The 20557-nt window shown below is 40.7% G+C and overlaps 8 non-coding genes across 8 annotated transcripts; all 8 read right to left on the reverse strand.

Moving 5' to 3' along the window:
* TRNAC-GCA (transfer RNA cysteine (anticodon GCA)) lies at positions 1–72 on the reverse strand. The gene has a single exon. It is a non-coding gene; the product is annotated as a tRNA-Cys (tRNA).
* A 2093-nt stretch (positions 73–2165) lies between these two features.
* On the reverse strand, positions 2166–2237 carry TRNAC-GCA (transfer RNA cysteine (anticodon GCA)). The gene has a single exon. It is a non-coding gene; the product is annotated as a tRNA-Cys (tRNA).
* Positions 2238–4329: 2092 nt separating this feature from the next.
* Positions 4330–4401, reverse strand: TRNAC-GCA (transfer RNA cysteine (anticodon GCA)). The gene has a single exon. It is a non-coding gene; the product is annotated as a tRNA-Cys (tRNA).
* Positions 4402–6493: 2092 nt separating this feature from the next.
* TRNAC-GCA (transfer RNA cysteine (anticodon GCA)) lies at positions 6494–6565 on the reverse strand. Its single transcript has one exon. It is a non-coding gene; the product is annotated as a tRNA-Cys (tRNA).
* Positions 6566–10832: 4267 nt separating this feature from the next.
* Positions 10833–10904, reverse strand: TRNAC-GCA (transfer RNA cysteine (anticodon GCA)). Its single transcript has one exon. It is a non-coding gene; the product is annotated as a tRNA-Cys (tRNA).
* Positions 10905–12996: 2092 nt separating this feature from the next.
* TRNAC-GCA (transfer RNA cysteine (anticodon GCA)) lies at positions 12997–13068 on the reverse strand. The gene has a single exon. It is a non-coding gene; the product is annotated as a tRNA-Cys (tRNA).
* Positions 13069–14957: 1889 nt separating this feature from the next.
* TRNAC-GCA (transfer RNA cysteine (anticodon GCA)) lies at positions 14958–15029 on the reverse strand. Its single transcript has one exon. It is a non-coding gene; the product is annotated as a tRNA-Cys (tRNA).
* Positions 15030–19295: 4266 nt separating this feature from the next.
* Positions 19296–19367, reverse strand: TRNAC-GCA (transfer RNA cysteine (anticodon GCA)). Its single transcript has one exon. It is a non-coding gene; the product is annotated as a tRNA-Cys (tRNA).
* Between the last annotated feature and the right edge of the window lie 1190 nt (positions 19368–20557).

Consider the following 20557-nt stretch of genomic DNA (forward strand, 5'->3'; position numbering starts at 1 on the left):
AGGGGGGACCCAGATTTGAACCAGAGACCTCTAGATCTGCAGTCAAATGCTCTACCACTGAGCTATACCCCCTTGTTGTAACATCTGGAACTGGATGGACTAGAAACTGCTGCTGTGGATCTCATCAGAACGGCTTCCTCTTTTATAGGCTGTCTCTATACCACCTGCTGATTTATTAGTCACAGGGTCTGGGACACAGCCTGACTCATGCCCCTGGCTACAAGCTGATGGACACACTCAACACACCTGCTGCTTCACTATTCACACCACAATACATAGCATGACAGCAGGTCCTAGGCCAAGGGTGCCAATTCACTCTCAAGCTTACTCTTGCTTCACTAGTCACAGGGACTGCTATGGAGACCGGCTGCTGGTCCTTTCACACAACCCTCTTACGGACGCAGATAAAACCTAAAACTCTTTTTAATTAGTGGTTTTTCTGTGACATACTTTCGAGAAATCACCAGAAATTGAAATAAGTAACAGATATTTTTTTTTTTGTTCCTTAAAAGGAGAAGTGGGAAGCAAGACTTGATCGGGGGACCTCTTGAGCTGCAGTCACATACTTTACTGCTGAGCTATACACATTCTCTTTCCCATAAATATGCCTTCACACACACCTTATTACTGCGTGCAGCAGGCTGAAGAGTGCAGACGTCATATATAATACCATGGACTCTGACTAGCACTGAGTTATACTTACTCTGGGATTCCAGCTGTGGGACCAGCTTACCCTCTTGTCTACTCACCATGCTGGAAGTGAGAGTGAGTCTTACTCTCTTCTGCAATCACTCTGTGCCCTAAATTTCAGTCTTAGACTCTCGTCTGCTCACTCTCTGCAGTAAGTGTGCAAAGCTGTCAGTGACTCAGCCAGTCTAAGCCTCCTAGCTCATTTAAAAATCCACTGCCTCAGACATTGACAGAACACAACTCTAGTGAGGAAAGACTTCTTTTTAACAGTGCTTTGGTTAGCAGTACCATACAACTCTCAACAGTCACTATCTCTTCTAATCGATGCAAGTTCACATAGATGTCTTTTAAAATGCAATTCCTGTGTCCCTCACGTGGTAATGTCTTTAACAATGCTATATCTTTGTTTTATGGTAAAACAATTTGATATGGTATACATATTGGACCGGTCTTACTGTACATTCTAGTAACGGTAAGCTGGCGTGATACTAGTGAAACACACTGGAAACAGTACACAGGCCAGTCACAGTGTACCAGCATTTGGGTCCAGTTTTGTCTAGCCGATATTACCTTACATGCTAATAACAGTGAATAGGTGTGCTACTGGAGAAAGACACAAGTAACAGCATGCAGGCATTTGTTTCTTACACATATTACTATCAGTAAGCACACATGCTACTGTCCAAACTCAGTTCTAACACTGCAGAGACTTCTGTTACAATATAAGGACATTTGTGAAAGCATTACGGGCATACAGTGTCCACACACTCACATCTTTGCTGCTGTACAGGCACACAGTGTTTCTTAAAGCACAACAAATCAGCTGTGCTGTGGTAAATACAGTGGAATTTAGAAACTCGTGATTTGTTTACCCACGTATTATTTCTTTGCACCTGCAATTTCTACTATATGCTCAATTATTAGAAGCAATGCTTGTTAATAAATCCATGCCGTAAAACATTATCTGTGTGATGCACACTACAGAATGTAGAAAGATGTATTAAAGTACACAGTATCATGCTGTGTACACAAATTTCAATTTGTCTCTGTGTGCCAATGTACGAACTCTTGTTTTACTCGAATTGATCCATGGTGCAGTTACTGGGCGTGAGTGTGAAAACTGTTAATTTTCGCACAACAGTCTTAAGGATGCACATAAAACTTTGAGGTATTTTGTTTAAATAGTCGTTTTAGTGTGATATACTTTCAATAAATCATCAAGAATTGTAGAAAGTGATATAGAAAGAAATTGACAGCTTCTTTCATGTGTGAAGGGGGCACCCAGATTGATCCATGGTGCAGTTATTGGGTGTGAGTGTGAAAACTGTTAATTTTCAACAAGAGTCTTAAGGATGCACATAAAACTTTGAGCTATTTTGCTTAATTAGTCGTTTTAGTGTGACATACTTTCAAAAAATCCCCAAGAATTGAAAAAAGCGATACAGAAAGATATTGACAGCTCCTTTAAAGTATTAAGGGGGCACCCGGATTTGAACCAGGGACCTCTTGATCTGCAGTCAAATGCTCTACCACTGAGCTATACCCCCTTGTTGTAATATCTGGAAGTGGATGGACTAGAAACTGCTGCTGTGGATCTCATCAGAACGGCTTCCTCTTTTATAGGCTCTCTATACCACCTGCTGATTTATTAGTCACAGGGTCTGGGTCACAGCCTGACTCATGCCCCTGACTACAAGCTGATGGACACACTCAACACACCTGCTGCTTCACTATTCACACCAAAATACAAAGCATGACAGCAGGTCCTAGGCCAAGGGTGCCAATTCACTCTCAAGCTTACTCTTGCTTCACTAGTCACAGGGACTGCTATGGAGACCGGCTGCTGGTCCTTTCACACAACCCTCTTACGGACGCAGAGAAAACCTAAAACTCTTTTTAATTAGTGGTTTTTCTGTGACATACTTTCAAGAAATCTCCAGAAATTGAAATAAGTAACAGAGAAGTTTTTTTTTTGTTCCTTAAGAGGAGAAGTGGGAAGCAAGACTTGAAATGGGGACCTCTTGATCTGTAGTCACATACCTTACTGCTGAGCTATACAGATCCTCATTCAAAAATTATGCCTTCACACACACCTTATTACTGCGAGGAGCAGGCTGTAGAGTGCAGACGTCACATATAATACCATGGACTCTGACTAGCACTGAGTTATACCTACTCTGGGATTCCAGCTGTGGGACTAGCTTACTCTCTTGTCTACTCACCATGCTGGAAGTGAGAGTGAGTCTTACTCTCTTCTGCAATCACTCTGTGCCCTAAATTTCAGTCTTAGTCTCTCGTCTGCTCACTCTCTGCAGTAAGTGTGCAAAGCTGTCAGTGACTCAGCCAGTCTAAGCCTCCTAGCTCATTTAAAAATCCACTGCCTCAGACATTGACAGAACACAACTCTAGTGAGGAAAGACTTCTTTTTAACAGTGCTTTGGTTAGCAGTACCATACAACTCTCACACAGTCACTATCTCTTCTAATCGATGCAAGTTCACATAGATGTCTTTTAAAATGCAATTTCTGTGTCCCTCACGTGGTAATGTCTTTAACAATGCTATATCTTTGTTTTATGGTAAAACAATTTGATATGGTATACATATTGGACCAGTCTTACTGTACATTCTAGTAACGGTAAGCTGGCGTGATACTAGTGAAACACACTGGAAACAGTACACAGGTCAGTCACAGTGTACCAGCATTTGGGTCCAGTTTTGTCTAGCCGATGTTACCTTACATACTAATTACAGTAAATAGGTGTGCTACTGGAGAAAGACACAAGTAACAGCATGCAGGCATTTGTTTCTTACACATATTACTATCAGTAAGCACACATGCTACTGTCCAAACTCAGTTCTAACACTGCAGAGACTTCTGTTACAGTATAAGGACATTTGTGAAAGCATTACGGGCATACAGTGTCCACACACTCACATCTTGGCTGCTGTACAGGCACACAGTGTTTCTTAAAGCACAACAAATCAACTGTGCTGTGGTAAATACAGTTGAATTTAGAAACTTGTGATTTGTTTACCCATGTATTTTTTCTTCGCATCTGCAATTTCTGCTATATGCTCAATTATTAGAAGCAATGCTTGTTAATAAATCCATGCCGTAAAACATTATCTGTGTGCTGCACATTACAGAATGTAGAGTGATGTATTAAAGTACACAGTACCATGCTGTGTACACAAATTTCAATTTGTCTCTGTGTGCCAATGTACGAACTCTTGTTTTACTCGAATTGATCCATTGTGCAGTTACTGGGCGTGAGTGTGAAAACTGTTAATTTTCGCACAACAGTCTTAAGGATGCACATAAAACTTTGAGGTATTTTGTTCAAATAGTCGTTTTAGTGTGATATACTTTCAATAAATCATCAAGAATTGTAGAAAGTGATATAGAAAGAAATTGACAGCTTCTTTCATGTGTGAAGGGGGCACCCAGATTGATCCATGGTGCAGTTACTGGGTGTGAGTGTGAAAACTGTTAATTTTCAACCAGAGTCTTAAGGATGCACATAAAACTTTGAGTTATTTCGCTTAATTACTCGTTTTAGTGTGACATACTTTCAAAAAATCCCCAAGAATTGAAAAAAGCGATACAGAAAGAAATTGACAGCTTCTTTAAAGTATTAAGGGGGCACCTGGATTTGACCCAAGGACCTCTTGATCTGCAGTCAAATGCTCTACCACTGAGCTGTACCCCCTTGTTGTAATATCTGGAAGTGGATGGACTAGAAACTGCTGCTGTGGATCTCATCAGAACGGCTTCCTCTTTTATAGGCTCTCTATACCACCTGCTGATTTATTAGTCACAGGGTCTGGGACACAGCCTGACTCATGCCCCTGGCTACAAGCTGATGGACACACTCAACACACATGCTGCTTCACTATTCACTCCAAAATACATAGCATGACAGCAGGTCCTAGGCCAAGGGTGCCAATTCACTCTCAAGCTTACTCTTGCTTCACTAGTCACAGGGACTGCTATAGAGACCGGCTGCTGGTCCTTTCACACAACCCTCTTACGGACGCAGATAAAACCTAAAACTCTTTTTAATTAGTGGTTTTTCTGTGACATACTTTCGAGAAATCACCAGAAATTGAAATAAGTAAGAGAGAATTTTTTTTTTGTTCCTTAAAAGGAGAAGTGGGAAGCAAGACTTGAACTGGGGACCTCTTGATCTGCAGTCACATACTTTACTGCTGAGCTATACACATCCTCTTTTCCTGAAATATGCCTTCACACACACCTTATTACTGTGAGCAGCAGGCTGTAGAGTGCAGACGTCACATATAATACCATGGACTCTGACTAGCACTGAGTTATACCTACTCTGGGATTCCAGCTGTGGGACTAGCTTACTCTCTTGTCTACTCACCATGCTGGAAGTGAGAGTGAGTCTTACACTCTTCTGCAATCACTCTGTGCCCTAAATTTCAGTCTTAGTCTCTCGTCTGCTCACTCTCTGCAGTAAGTGTGCAAAGCTGTCAGTGACTCAGCCAGTCTAAGCCTCCTAGCTCATTTAAAAATCCACTGCCTCAGACATTGACAGAACACAACTCTAGTGAGGAAAGACTTCTTTTTAACAGTGCTTTGGTTAGCAGTACCATACAACTCTCACACAGTCACTATCTCTTCTAATCGATGCAAGTTCACATAGATGTCTTTTAAAATGCAATTTCTGTGTCCCTCACGTGGTAATGTCTTTAACAATGCTATATCTTTGTTTTATGGTAAAACAATTTGATATGGTGTACATATTGGACCAGTCTTACTGTACATTCTAGTAACGGTAAGCTGGCGTGATACTAGTGAAACACACTGGAAACAGTACACAGGCCAGTCACAGTGTACCAGCATTTGGGTCCAGTTTTGTCTAGCCGATGTTACCTTACATACTAATTACAGTAAATAGGTGTGCTACTGGAGAAAGACACAAGTAACAGCATGCAGGCATTTGTTTCTTACACATATTACTATCAGTAAGCACACATGCTACTGTCCAAACTCAGTTCTAACACTGCAGAGACTTCTGTTACAGTATAAGGACATTTGTGAAAGCATTACGGGCATACAGTGTCCACACACTCACATCTTGGCTGCTGTACAGGCACACAGTGTTTGTTAAAGCACAACAAATCAGCTGTGCTGTGGTAAATACAGTGGAATTTAGAAACTTGTGATTTGTTTACCCATGTATTTTTTCTTTGCACCTGCAATTTCTGCTATAAGCTCAATTATTAGAAGCAATGCTTGTTAATAAATCCATGCCGTAAAACATTATCTGTGTGCTGCACACTACACAATGTAGAATGATGTATTAAAGTACACAGTACCATGCTGTGTACACAAATTTCAATTTGTCTCTGTGTGCCAATGTACGAACTCTTGTTTTACTCCAATTGATCCATGGTGCAGTTACTGGGCGTGAGTGTGAAAACTGGTAATTTTCGGACAACAGTCTTAAGGATGCACATAAAACTTTGAGGTATTTTGTTTAAATAGTCGTTTTAGTGTGATATACTTTCAATAAATCATCAAGAATTGTAGAAAGTGATATAGAAATAAATTGACAGCTTCTTTCATGTGTGAAGGGGGCACCCAGATTGATCCATGGTGCAGTTATTGGGTGTGAGTGTGAAAACTGTTAATTTTCAACAAGAGTCTTAAGGATGCACATAAAACTTTGAGCTATTTTGATTAGTTAGTCGTTTTAATGTGACATACTTTCAAAAAATCCCCAAGAATTGAAAAAAGCGATACAGAAAGAAATTGACAGCTTCTTTAAAGTATTAAGGGGGCACTTGGATTTGAACCAGGGACCTCTTGATCTGCAGTCAAATGCTCTACCACTGAGCTAAACCCCCTTGTTGTAATATCTGGAAGTGGATGGACTAGAAACTGCTGCTGTGGATCTCATCAGAACGGCTTCCTCTTTTATAGGCTCTCTATACCACCTGCTGATTTATTAGTCACAGGGTCTGGGACACAGCCTGACTCATGCCCCTGGCTACAAGCTGATGGACACACTCGAAAAAACCTGCTGCTTCACTATTCACACCAAAATATATAGCATGACAGCAGGTCCTAGGCCAAGGGTGCCAATTCACTGTCAAGCTTACTCTTGCTTCACTAGTCACAGGGACTGCTATGGAGACCGGCTGCTGGTCCTTTCACACAACCCTCTTACGGACGCAGATAAAACCTAAAACTCTTTTTAATTAGTGTTTTTTCTGTGACATACTTTCGAGAAATCACCAGAAATTGAAATAAGTAAGAGAGAATTTTTTTTTTGTTCCTTAAAAGGAGAAGTGGGAAGCAAGACTTGAACTGGGGACCTCTTGATCTGCAGTGACATACTTTACTGCTGAGCTATACACATCCTCGTTTCCAGAAATATGCCTGCACACACACCTTATTACTGCGTGCAGCAGGCTGTAGAGTGCAGACGTCACATATAATACCATGGACTCTGACTAGCACTGAGTTATACCTACTCTGGGATTCCAGCTGTGGGACTAGCTTACTCTCTTGTCTACTCACCATGCTGGAAGTGAGAGTGAGTCTTACTCTCTTCTGCAATCACTCTGTGCCCTAAATTTCAGTCTTAGTCTCTTGTCTGCTCACTCTCTGCAGTAAGTGTGCAAAGCTGTCAGTGACTCAGCCAGTCTAAGCCTCCTAGCTCATTTAAAAATCCACTGCCTCAGACATTGACAGAACACAACTCTAGTGAGGAAAGACTTCTTTTTAACAGTGCTTTGATTAGCAGTACCATACAACTCTCACACAGTCACTATCTCTTCTAATCGATGCAAGTTCACATAGATGTCTTTTAAAATCTTTTAAAATGCAATTTCTGTGTCCCTCACGTGGTAATGTCTTTAACAATGCTATATCTTTGTTTTATGGTAAAACAATTTGATATGGTATACATATTGGACCAGTCTTACTGTACATTCTAGTAACGGTAAGCTGGCGTGATACTGGTGAAACACACTGGAAACAGTACACAGGCCAGTCACAGTGAACCAGCATTTGGGTCCAGTTTTGTCTAGCCGATGTTACCTTACATACTAATTACAGTAAATAGGTGTGCTACTGGAGAAAGACACAAGTAACAGCATGCAGGCATTTGTTTCTTACACATATTACTATCAGTAAGCACACATGCTACTGTCCAAACTCAGTTCTAACACTGCAGAGACTTCTGTTACAGTATAAGGACATTTGTGAAAGCATTACGGGCATACAGTGTCCACACACTCACATCTTGGCTGCTGTACAGGCACACAGTGTTTCTTAAAGCACAACAAATCAGCTGTGCTGTGGTAAATACAGTGGAATTTAGAAACTTGTGATTTGTTTACCCATGTATTTTTTCTTTGCACCTGCAATTTCTGCTATATGCTCAATTATTAGAAGCAATGCTTGTTAATAAATCCATGCCGTAAAACATTATCTGTGTGCTGCACACTACAGAATGTAGAAAGATGTATTAAAGTACACAGTATCATGCTGTGTACACAAATTACAATTTGTCTCTGTGTGCCAATGTACGAACTCTTGTTTTACTCGAATTGATCCATGGTGCAGTTACTGGGCGTGAGTGTGAAAACTGTTAATTTTCGCACAACAGTCTTAAGGATGCACATAAAACTTTGAGGTATTTTGTTTAAATAGTCGTTTTAGTGTGATATACTTTCAATAAATCATCAAGAATTGTAGAAAGTGATATAGAAAGAAATTGACAGCTTCTTTCATGTGTGAAGGGGGCACCCAGATTGATCCATGGTGCAGTTACTGGGTGTGAGTGTGAAAACTGTTAATTTTCAACAAGAGTCTTAAGGATGCACATAAAACTTTGAGCTATTTTGCTTAATTAGTCGTTTTAGTGAGAAATACTTTCAAAAAATCCCCAAGAATTGAAAAAAGCAATACAGAAAGAAATTGACAGCTTCTTTAAAGTATTAAGGGGTCACATGGATTTGAACCAGGGACCTCTTGATCTGGAGTCAAATGCTCTACCACTGAGCTATACCCCCTTGTTGTAATATCTGGAACTGGATGGACTAGAAACTTCTGCTGTGGATCTCATCAGAACGGCTTCCTCTTTTATAGGCTGTCTCTATACCACCTGCTGATTTATTAGTCACAGGGTCTGGGACACAGCCTGACTCATGCCCCTGGCTACAAGCTGATGGACACACTCAACACACCTGCTGCTTCACTATTCACACCAAAATACATAGCATGACAGCAGGTCCTAGGCCAAGGGTGCCAATTCACTCTCAAGCTTACTCTTGCTTCACTAGTCACAGGGACTGCTATGAAGACCGGCTGCTGGTCCTTTCACACAACCCTCTTACGGACGCAGAGAAAACCCAAAACTCTTTTAATTAGTGGTTTTTCTGTGACATACTTTCGAGAAATCACCAGAAATTGAAATAAGTAAGAGAGAATTTTTTTTTGTTCCTTAAAAGGAGAAGTGGGAAGCAAGACTTGAACTGGGGACCTCTTGATCTGCAGTCACATACTTTACTGCTGAGCTATACACATCCTCTTTTCCAGAAATATGCCTTCACACACACCTTATTACTGCGTGCAGCAGGCTGTAGAGTGCAGACGTCACATATAATACCATGGACTCTGACTAGCACTGAGTTATACCTACTCTGGGATTCCAGCTGTGGGACTAGCTTACTCTCTTGTCTACTCACCATGCTGGAAGTGAGAGTGAGTCTTACTCTCTTCTGCAATCACTCTGTGCCCTAAATTTCAGTCTTAGTCTCTCGTCTGCTCACTCTCTGCAGTAAGTGTGCAAAGCTGTCAGTGACTCAGCCAGTCTAAGCATCCTAGCTCATTTAAAAATCCACTGCCTCAGACATTGACAGAACACAACTCTAGTGAGGAAAGACTTCTTTTTAACAGTGCTTTGATTAGCAGTACCATACAACTCTCACACAGTCACTATCTCTTCTAATCGATGCAAGTTCACATAGATGTCTTTTAAAATGCAATTTCTGTGTCCCTCACGTGGTAATGTCTTTAACAATGCTATATCTTTGTTTTATGGTAAAACAATTTGATATGGTATACATATTGGACCGGTCTTACTGTACATTCTAGTAACGGTAAGCTGGCGTGATACTAGTGAAACACACTGGAAACAGTACACAGGCCAGTCACAGTGTACCAGCATTTGGGTCCAGTTTTGTCTAGCCGATATTACCTTACATGCTAATAACAGTGAATAGGTGTGCTACTGGAGAAAGACACAAGTAACAGCATGCAGGCATTTGTTTCTTACACATATTACTATCAGTAAGCACTCATGCTACTGTCCAAATTCAGTTCTAACACTGCAGAGACTTCTGTTACAATATAAGGACATTTGTGAAAGCATTACGGGCATACAGTGTCCACACACTCACATCTTTGCTGCTGTACAGGCACACAGTGTTTCTTAAAGCACAACAAATCAGCTGTGCTGTGGTAAATACAGTGGAATTTAGAAACTCGTGATTTGTTTACCCATGTATTATTTCTTTGCACCTGCAATTTCTACTATATGCTCAATTATTAGAAGCAATGCTTGTTAATAAATCCATGCCGTAAAACATTATCTGTGTGCTGCACACTATAGAATGTAGAAAGATGTATTAAAGTACACAGTATCATGCTGTGTACACAAATTTCAATTTGTCTCTGTGTGCCAATGTACGAACTCTTGTTTTACTCCAATTGATCCATGGTGCAGTTACTGGGCGTGAGTGTGAAAACTGGTAATTTTCGCACAACAGTCTTAAGGATGCACATAAAACTTTGAGGTATTTTGTTTAAATAGTCGTTTTAGTGTGATATACTTTCAATAAATCATCAGGAATTGTAGAAAGTGATATAGAAAGAAATTGACAGCTTCTTTCATGTGTGAAGGGGGCACCCAGATTGATCCATGGTGCAGTTATTGGGTGTGAGTGTGAAAACTGTTAATTTTCAACAAGAGTCTTAAGGATGCACATAAAACTTTGAGCTATTTTGCTTAATTAGTCGTTTTAGTGTGACATACTTTCAAAAAATCCCCAAGAATTGAAAAAAGCGATACAGAAAGATATTGACAGCTCCTTTAAAGTATTAAGGGGGCACCCGGATTTGAACCAGGGACCTCTTGATCTGCAGTCAAATGCTCTACCACTGAGCTATACCCCCTTGTTGTAATATCTGGAAGTGGATGGACTAGAAACTGCTGCTGTGGATCTCATCAGAACGGCTTCCTCTTTTATAGGCTCTCTATACCACCTGCTGATTTATTAGTCACAGGGTCTGGGTCACAGCCTGACTCATGCCCCTGACTACAAGCTGATGGACACACTCAACACACCTGCTGCTTCACTATTCACACCAAAATACAAAGCATGACAGCAGGTCCTAGGCCAAGGGTGCCAATTCACTCTCAAGCTTACTCTTGCTTCACTAGTCACAGGGACTGCTATGGAGACCGGCTGCTGGTCCTTTCACACAACCCTCTTACGGACGCAGAGAAAACCTAAAACTCTTTTTAATTAGTGGTTTTTCTGTGACATACTTTCAAGAAATCTCCAGAAATTGAAATAAGTAACAGAGAAGTTTTTTTTTTGTTCCTTAAGAGGAGAAGTGGGAAGCAAGACTTGAAATGGGGACCTCTTGATCTGTAGTCACATACCTTACTGCTGAGCTATACAGATCCTCATTCAAAAATTATGCCTTCACACACACCTTATTACTGCGAGGAGCAGGCTGTAGAGTGCAGACGTCACATATAATACCATGGACTCTGACTAGCACTGAGTTATACCTACTCTGGGATTCCAGCTGTGGGACTAGCTTACTCTCTTGTCTACTCACCATGCTGGAAGTGAGAGTGAGTCTTACTCTCTTCTGCAATCACTCTGTGCCCTAAATTTCAGTCTTAGTCTCTCGTCTGCTCACTCTCTGCAGTAAGTGTGCAAAGCTGTCAGTGACTCAGCCAGTCTAAGCCTCCTAGCTCATTTAAAAATCCACTGCCTCAGACATTGACAGAACACAACTCTAGTGAGGAAAGACTTCTTTTTAACAGTGCTTTGGTTAGCAGTACCATACAACTCTCACACAGTCACTATCTCTTCTAATCGATGCAAGTTCACATAGATGTCTTTTAAAATGCAATTTCTGTGTCCCTCACGTGGTAATGTCTTTAACAATGCTATATCTTTGTTTTATGGTAAAACAATTTGATATGGTATACATATTGGACCAGTCTTACTGTACATTCTAGTAACGGTAAGCTGGCGTGATACTAGTGAAACACACTGGAAACAGTACACAGGTCAGTCACAGTGTACCAGCATTTGGGTCCAGTTTTGTCTAGCCGATGTTACCTTACATACTAATTACAGTAAATAGGTGTGCTACTGGAGAAAGACACAAGTAACAGCATGCAGGCATTTGTTTCTTACACATATTACTATCAGTAAGCACACATGCTACTGTCCAAACTCAGTTCTAACACTGCAGAGACTTCTGTTACAGTATAAGGACATTTGTGAAAGCATTACGGGCATACAGTGTCCACACACTCACATCTTGGCTGCTGTACAGGCACACAGTGTTTCTTAAAGCACAACAAATCAGATGTGCTGTGGTAAATACAGTTGAATTTAGAAACTTGTGATTTGTTTACCCATGTATTTTTTCTTCGCACCTGCAATTTCTGCTATATGCTCAATTATTAGAAGCAATGCTTGTTAATAAATCCATGCCGTAAAACATTATCTGTGTGCTGCACATTACAGAATGTAGAGTGATGTATTAAAGTACACAGTACCATGCTGTGTACACAAATTTCAATTTGTCTCTGTGTGCCAATGTACGAACTCTTGTTTTACTCGAATTGATCCATTGTGCAGTTACTGGGCGTGAGTGTGAAAACTGTTAATTTTCGCACAACAGTCTTAAGGATGCACATAAAACTTTGAGGTATTTTGTTCAAATAGTCGTTTTAGTGTGATATACTTTCAATAAATCATCAAGAATTGTAGAAAGTGATATAGAAAGAAATTGACAGCTTCTTTCATGTGTGAAGGGGGCACCCAGATTGATCCATGGTGCAGTTACTGGGTGTGAGTGTGAAAACTGTTAATTTTCAACCAGAGTCTTAAGGATGCACATAAAACTTTGAGTTATTTCGCTTAATTACTCGTTTTAGTGTGACATACTTTCAAAAAATCCCCAAGAATTGAAAAAAGCGATACAGAAAGAAATTGACAGCTTCTTTAAAGTATTAAGGGGGCACCTGGATTTGACCCAAGGACCTCTTGATCTGCAGTCAAATGCTCTACCACTGAGCTGTACCCCCTTGTTGTAATATCTGGAAGTGGATGGACTAGAAACTGCTGCTGTGGATCTCATCAGAACGGCTTCCTCTTTTATAGGCTCTCTATACCACCTGCTGATTTATTAGTCACAGGGTCTGGGACACAGCCTGACTCATGCCCCTGGCTACAAGCTGATGGACACACTCAACACACATGCTGCTTCACTATTCACTCCAAAATACATAGCATGACAGCAGGTCCTAGGCCAAGGGTGCCAATTCACTCTCAAGCTTACTCTTGCTTCACTAGTCACAGGGACTGCTATAGAGACCGGCTGCTGGTCCTTTCACACAACCCTCTTACGGACGCAGATAAAACCTAAAACTCTTTTTAATTAGTGGTTTTTCTGTGACATACTTTCGAGAAATCACCAGAAATTGAAATAAGTAAGAGAGAATTTTTTTTTTGTTCCTTAAAAGGAGAAGTGGGAAGCAAGACTTGAACTGGGGACCTCTTGATCTGCAGTCACATACTTTACTGCTGAGCTATACACATCCTCTTTTCCTGAAATATGCCTTCACACACACCTTATTACTGTGAGCAGCAGGCTGTAGAGTGCAGACGTCACATATAATACCATGGACTCTGACTAGCACTGAGTTATACCTACTCTGGGATTCCAGCTGTGGGACTAGCTTACTCTCTTGTCTACTCACCATGCTGGAAGTGAGAGTGAGTCTTACACTCTTCTGCAATCACTCTGTGCCCTAAATTTCAGTCTTAGTCTCTCGTCTGCTCACTCTCTGCAGTAAGTGTGCAAAGCTGTCAGTGACTCAGCCAGTCTAAGCCTCCTAGCTCATTTAAAAATCCACTGCCTCAGACATTGACAGAACACAACTCTAGTGAGGAAAGACTTCTTTTTAACAGTGCTTTGGTTAGCAGTACCATACAACTCTCACACAGTCACTATCTCTTCTAATCGATGCAAGTTCACATAGATGTCTTTTAAAATGCAATTTCTGTGTCGCTCACGTGGTAATGTCTTTAACAAAGCTATATCTTTGTTTTATGGTAAAACAATTTGATATGGTGTACATATTGGACCAGTCTTACTGTACATTCTAGTAACGGTAAGCTGGCGTGATACTAGTGAAACACACTGGAAACAGTACACAGGCCAGTCACAGTGTACCAGCATTTGGGTCCAGTTTTGTCTAGCCGATGTTACCTTACATACTAATTACAGTAAATAGGTGTGCTACTGGAGAAAGACACAAGTAACAGCATGCAGGCATTTGTTTCTTACACATATTACTATCAGTAAGCACACATGCTACTGTCCAAACTCAGTTCTAACACTGCAGAGACTTCTGTTACAGTATAAGGACATTTGTGAAAGCATTACGGGCATACAGTGTCCACACACTCACATCTTGGCTGCTGTACAGGCACACAGTGTTTGTTAAAGCACAACAAATCAGCTGTGCTGTGGTAAATACAGTGGAATTTAGAAACTTGTGATTTGTTTACCCATGTATTTTTTCTTTGCACCTGCAATTTCTGCTATAAGCTCAATTATTAGAAGCAATGCTTGTTAATAAATCCATGCCGTAAAACATTATCTGTGTGCTGCACACTACACAATGTAGAATGATGTATTAAAGTACACAGTACCATGCTGTGTACACAAATTTCAATTTGTCTCTGTGTGCCAATGTACGAACTCTTGTTTTACTCCAATTGATCCATGGTGCAGTTACTGGGCGTGAGTGTGAAAACTGGTAATTTTCGGACAACAGTCTTAAGGATGCACATAAAACTTTGAGCTATTTTGATTAGTTAGTCGTTTTAATGTGACATACTTTCAAAAAATCCCCAAGAATTGAAAAAAGCGATACAGAAAGAAATTGACAGCTTCTTTAAAGTATTAAGGGGGCACTTGGATTTGAACCAGGGACCTCTTGATCTGCAGTCAAATGCTCTACCACTGAGCTAAACCCCCTTGTTGTAATATCTGGAAGTGGATGGACTAGAAACTGCTGCTGTGGATCTCATCAGAACGGCTTCCTCTTTTATAGGCTCTCTATACCACCTGCTGATTTATTAGTCACAGGGTCTGGGACACAGCCTGACTCATGCCCCTGGCTACAAGCTGATGGACACACTCGAAAAAACCTGCTGCTTCACTATTCACACCAAAATATATAGCATGACAGCAGGTCCTAGGCCAAGGGTGCCAATTCACTGTCAAGCTTACTCTTGCTTCACTAGTCACAGGGACTGCTATGGAGACCGGCTGCTGGTCCTTTCACACAACCCTCTTACGGACGCAGATAAAACCTAAAACTCTTTTTAATTAGTGTTTTTTCTGTGACATACTTTCGAGAAATCACCAGAAATTGAAATAAGTAAGAGAGAATTTTTTTTTTGTTCCTTAAAAGGAGAAGTGGGAAGCAAGACTTGAACTGGGGACCTCTTGATCTGCAGTGACATACTTTACTGCTGAGCTATACACATCCTCGTTTCCAGAAATATGCCTTCACACACACCTTATTACTGCGTGCAGCAGGCTGTAGAGTGCAGACGTCACATATAATACCATGGACTCTGACTAGCACTGAGTTATACCTACTCTGGGATTCCAGCTGTGGGACTAGCTTACTCTCTTGTCTACTCACCATGCTGGAAGTGAGAGTGAGTCTTACTCTCTTCTGCAATCACTCTGTGCCCTAAATTTCAGTCTTAGTCTCTTGTCTGCTCACTCTCTGCAGTAAGTGTGCAAAGCTGTCAGTGACTCAGCCAGTCTAAGCCTCCTAGCTCATTTAAAAATCCACTGCCTCAGACATTGACAGAACACAACTCTAGTGAGGAAAGACTTCTTTTTAACAGTGCTTTGATTAGCAGTACCATACAACTCTCACACAGTCACTATCTCTTCTAATCGATGCAAGTTCACATAGATGTCTTTTAAAATCTTTTAAAATGCAATTTCTGTGTCCCTCACGTGGTAATGTCTTTAACAATGCTATATCTTTGTTTTATGGTAAAACAATTTGATATGGTATACATATTGGACCAGTCTTACTGTACATTCTAGTAACGGTAAGCTGGCGTGATACTGGTGAAACACACTGGAAACAGTACACAGGCCAGTCACAGTGTACCAGCATTTGGGTCCAGTTTTGTCTAGCCGATGTTACCTTACATACTAATTACAGTAAATAGGTGTGCTACTGGAGAAAGACACAAGTAACAGCATGCAGGCATTTGTTTCGTACACATATTACTATCAGTAAGCACACATGCTACTGTCCAAACTCAGTTCTAACACTGCAGAGACTTCTGTTACAGTATAAGGACATTTGTGAAAGCATTACGGGCATACAGTGTCCACACACTCACATCTTGGCTGCTGTACAGGCACACAGTGTTTCTTAAAGCACAACAAATCAGCTGTGCTGTGGTAAATACAGTGGAATTTAGAAACTTGTGATTTGTTTACCCATGTATTTTTTCTTTGCACCTGCAATTTCTGCTATATGCTCAATTATTAGAAGCAATGCTTGTTAATAAATCCATGCCGTAAAACATTATCTGTGTGCTGCACACTACAGAATGTAGAAAGATGTATTAAAGTACACAGTATCATGCTGTGTACACAAATTACAATTTGTCTCTGTGTGCCAATGTACGAACTCTTGTTTTACTCGAATTGATCCATTGTGCAGTTACTGGGCGTGAGTGTGAAAACTGTTAATTTTCGCACAACAGTCTTAAGGATGCACATAAAACTTTGAGGTATTTTGTTTAAATAGTCGTTTTAGTGTGATATACTTTCAATAAATCATCAAGAATTGTAGAAAGTGATATAGAAAGAAATTGACAGCTTCTTTCATGTGTGAAGGGGGCACCCAGATTGATCCATGGTGCAGTTACTGGGTGTGAGTGTGAAAACTGTTAATTTTCAACAAGACTCATAAGGATGCACATAAAACTTTGAGCTATTTTGCTTAATTAGTCGTTTTAGTGAGAAATACTTTCAAAAAATCCCCAAGAATTGAAAAAAGCAATACAGAAAGAAATTGACAGCTTCTTTAAAGTATTAAGGGGTCACATGGATTTGAACCAGGGACCTCTTGATCTGGAGTCAAATGCTCTACCACTGAGCTATACCCCCTTGTTGTAATATCTGGAACTGGATGGACTAGAAACTTCTGCTGTGGATCTCATCAGAACGGCTTCCTCTTTTATAGGCTGTCTCTATACCACCTGCTGATTTATTAGTCACAGGGTCTGGGACACAGCCTGACTCATGCCCCTGGCTACAAGCTGATGGACACACTCAACACACCTGCTGCTTCACTATTCACACCAAAATACATAGCATGACAGCAGGTCCTAGGCCAAGGGTGCCAATTCACTCTCAAGCTTACTCTTGCTTCACTAGTCACAGGGACTGCTATGAAGACCGGCTGCTGGTCCTTTCACACAACCCTCTTACGGACGCAGAGAAAACCCAAAACTCTTTTAATTAGTGGTTTTTCTGTGACATACTTTCGAGAAATCACCAGAAATTGAAATAAGTAAGAGAGAATTTTTTTTTGTTCCTTAAAAGGAGAAGTGGGAAGCAAGACTTGAACTGGGGACCTCTTGATCTGCAGTCACATACTTTACTGCTGAGCTATACACATCCTCTTTTCCAGAAATATGCCTTCACACACACCTTATTACTGCGTGCAGCAGGCTGTAGAGTGCAGACGTCACATATAATACCATGGACTCTGACTAGCACTGAGTTATACCTACTCTGGGATTCCAGCTGTGGGACTAGCTTACTCTCTTGTCTACTCACCATGCTGGAAGTGAGAGTGAGTCTTACTCTCTTCTGCAATCACTCTGTGCCCTAAATTTCAGTCTTAGTCTCTCGTCTGCTCACTCTCTGCAGTAAGTGTGCAAAGCTGTCAGTGACTCAGCCAGTCTAAGCATCCTAGCTCATTTAAAAATCCACTGCCTCAGACATTGACAGAACACAACTCTAGTGAGGAAAGACTTCTTTTTAACAGTGCTTTGATTAGCAGTACCATACAACTCTCACACAGTCACTATCTCTTCTAATCGATGCAAGTTCACATAGATGTCTTTTAAAATGCAATTTCTGTGTCCCTCACGTGGTAATGTCTTTAACAATGCTATATCTTTGTTTTATGGTAAAACAATTTGATATGGTATACATATTGGACCAGTCTTACTGTACATTCTAGTAACGGTAAGCTGGCGTGATACTAGTGAAACACACTGGAAACAGTACACAGGCCAGTCACAGTGTACCAGCATTTGGGTCCAGTTTTGTCTAGCCGATGTTACCTTACATACTAATTACAGTAAATAGGTGTGCTACTGCAGAAAGACACAAGTAACAGCATGCAGGCATTTGTTTCTTACACATATTACTATCAGTAAGCACACATGCTACTGTCCAAACTCAGTTCTAACACTGCAGAGACTTCTGTTACAGTATAAGGACATTTGTGAAAGCATTACGGGCATACAGTGTCCACACACTCACTTCTTGGCTGCTGTACAGGCACACAGTGTTTCTTAAAGCACAACAAATCAGCTGTGCTGTGGTAAATACAGTGGAATTTAGAAACTTGTGATTTGTTTACCCATGTATTTTTTCTTTGCACCTGCAATTTCTGCTATATGCTCAATTATTAGAAGCAATGCTTGTTAATAAATCCATGCCGTAAAACATTATCTGTGTGCTGCACACTACAGAATGTAGAAAGATGTATTAAAGTACACAGTACCATGCTGTGTACACAAATTTCAATTTGTCTCTGTGTGCCAATGTACGAACACTTGTTTTACTCGAATTGATCCATTGTGCAGTTACTGGGCGTGAGTGTGAAAACTGTTAATTTTCGCACAACAGTCTTAAGGATGCACATAAAACTTTGAGGTATTTTGTTTAAATAGTCGTTTTAGTGTGATATACTTTCAATAAATCATCAAGAATTGTAGAAAGTATATAGAAAGAAATTGACAGCTTCTTTCATGTGTGAAGGGGGCACCCAGATTGATCCATGGTGCAGTTACTGGGTGTGAGTGTGAAAACTGTTAATTTTCAACAAGAGTCTTAAGGATGCACATAAAACTTTGAGCTATTTTGCTTAATTAGTCGTTTTAGTGTGACATACTTTCAAAAAATCCCCAAGAATTGAAAAAAGCGATACAGAAAGAAATTGACAGCTTCTTTAAAGTATTAAGGGGGCACCTGGATTTGACCCAGGGACCTCTTGATCTGCAGTCAAATGCTCTACCACTGAGCTATACCCCCTTGTTGTGATATCTGGAAGTGGATGGACTAGAAACTGCTGCTTTGGATCTCATCAGAACGGCTTCCTCTTTTATAGGCTCTCTATACCACCTGCTGATTTATTAGTCACAGGGTCTGGGACACAGCCTGACTCATGCCCCTGGCTACAAGCTGATGGACACACTCAACACACCTGCTGCTTCACTATTCACACCAAAATACATAGCATGACAGCAGGTCCTAGGCCAAGGGTGCCAATTCACTCTCAAGCTTACTCTTGCTTCACTAGTCACAGGGACTGCTATGGAGACCAGCTTCTGGTCCTTTCACACAACCCTCTTACGGACGCAGATAAAACCTAAAACTCTTTCTAATTAGTGGTTTTTCTGTGACATACTTTCAAGAAATCTCCAGAAATTGAAATAAGTAACAGAGAATTTTTTTTTGTTCCTTAAAAGGAGAAATTGGAAGCAATACTTGAACTGGGGACCTCGTGATCTGCAGTCACATACTTTACTGCTGAGCTATACAGATCCTTATTCAAGAAATATGCCTTCACACACACCTTATTACTGCGAGCAGCAGGCTGTAGAGTGCAGACGTCACATATAATACCATGGACTCTGACTAGCACTGAGTTATACCTACTCTGGAATTCCAGCTGTGGGACTAGCTTACTCGCTTGTCTACTCACCATGCTGGAAGTGAGAGTGAGTCTTACTCTCTTCTGCAATCACTCTGTGCCCTAAATTTCAGTCTTAGTCTCTCGTCTGCTCACTCTCTGCAGTAAGTGTGCAAAGCTGTCAGTGACTCAGCCAGTCTAAGCCTCCTAGCTCATTTAAAAATCCACTGCCTCAGACATTGACAGAACACAACTCTAGTGAGGAAAGACTTCTTTTTAACAGTGCTTTGGTTAGCAGTACCATACAACTCTCACACAGTCACTATCTCTTCTAATCGATGCAAGTTCACATAGATGTCTTTTAAAATGCAATTTCTGTGTCCCTCACGTGGTAATGTCTTTAACAATGCTATATCTTTGTTTTATGGTAAAACAATTTGATATGGTATACATATTGGACCAGTCTTACTGTACATTCTAGTAACGGTAAGCTGGCGTGATACTAGTGAAACACACTGGAAACAGTACACAGGCCAGTCACAGTGTACCAGCATTTGGGTCCAGTTTTGTCTAGCCGACGTTACCTTAC

This window comes from Pleurodeles waltl, chromosome 4_1 (genome assembly GCF_031143425.1).
Source record: "Pleurodeles waltl isolate 20211129_DDA chromosome 4_1, aPleWal1.hap1.20221129, whole genome shotgun sequence".
Lineage (NCBI taxonomy): Eukaryota > Metazoa > Chordata > Amphibia > Caudata > Salamandridae > Pleurodeles > Pleurodeles waltl.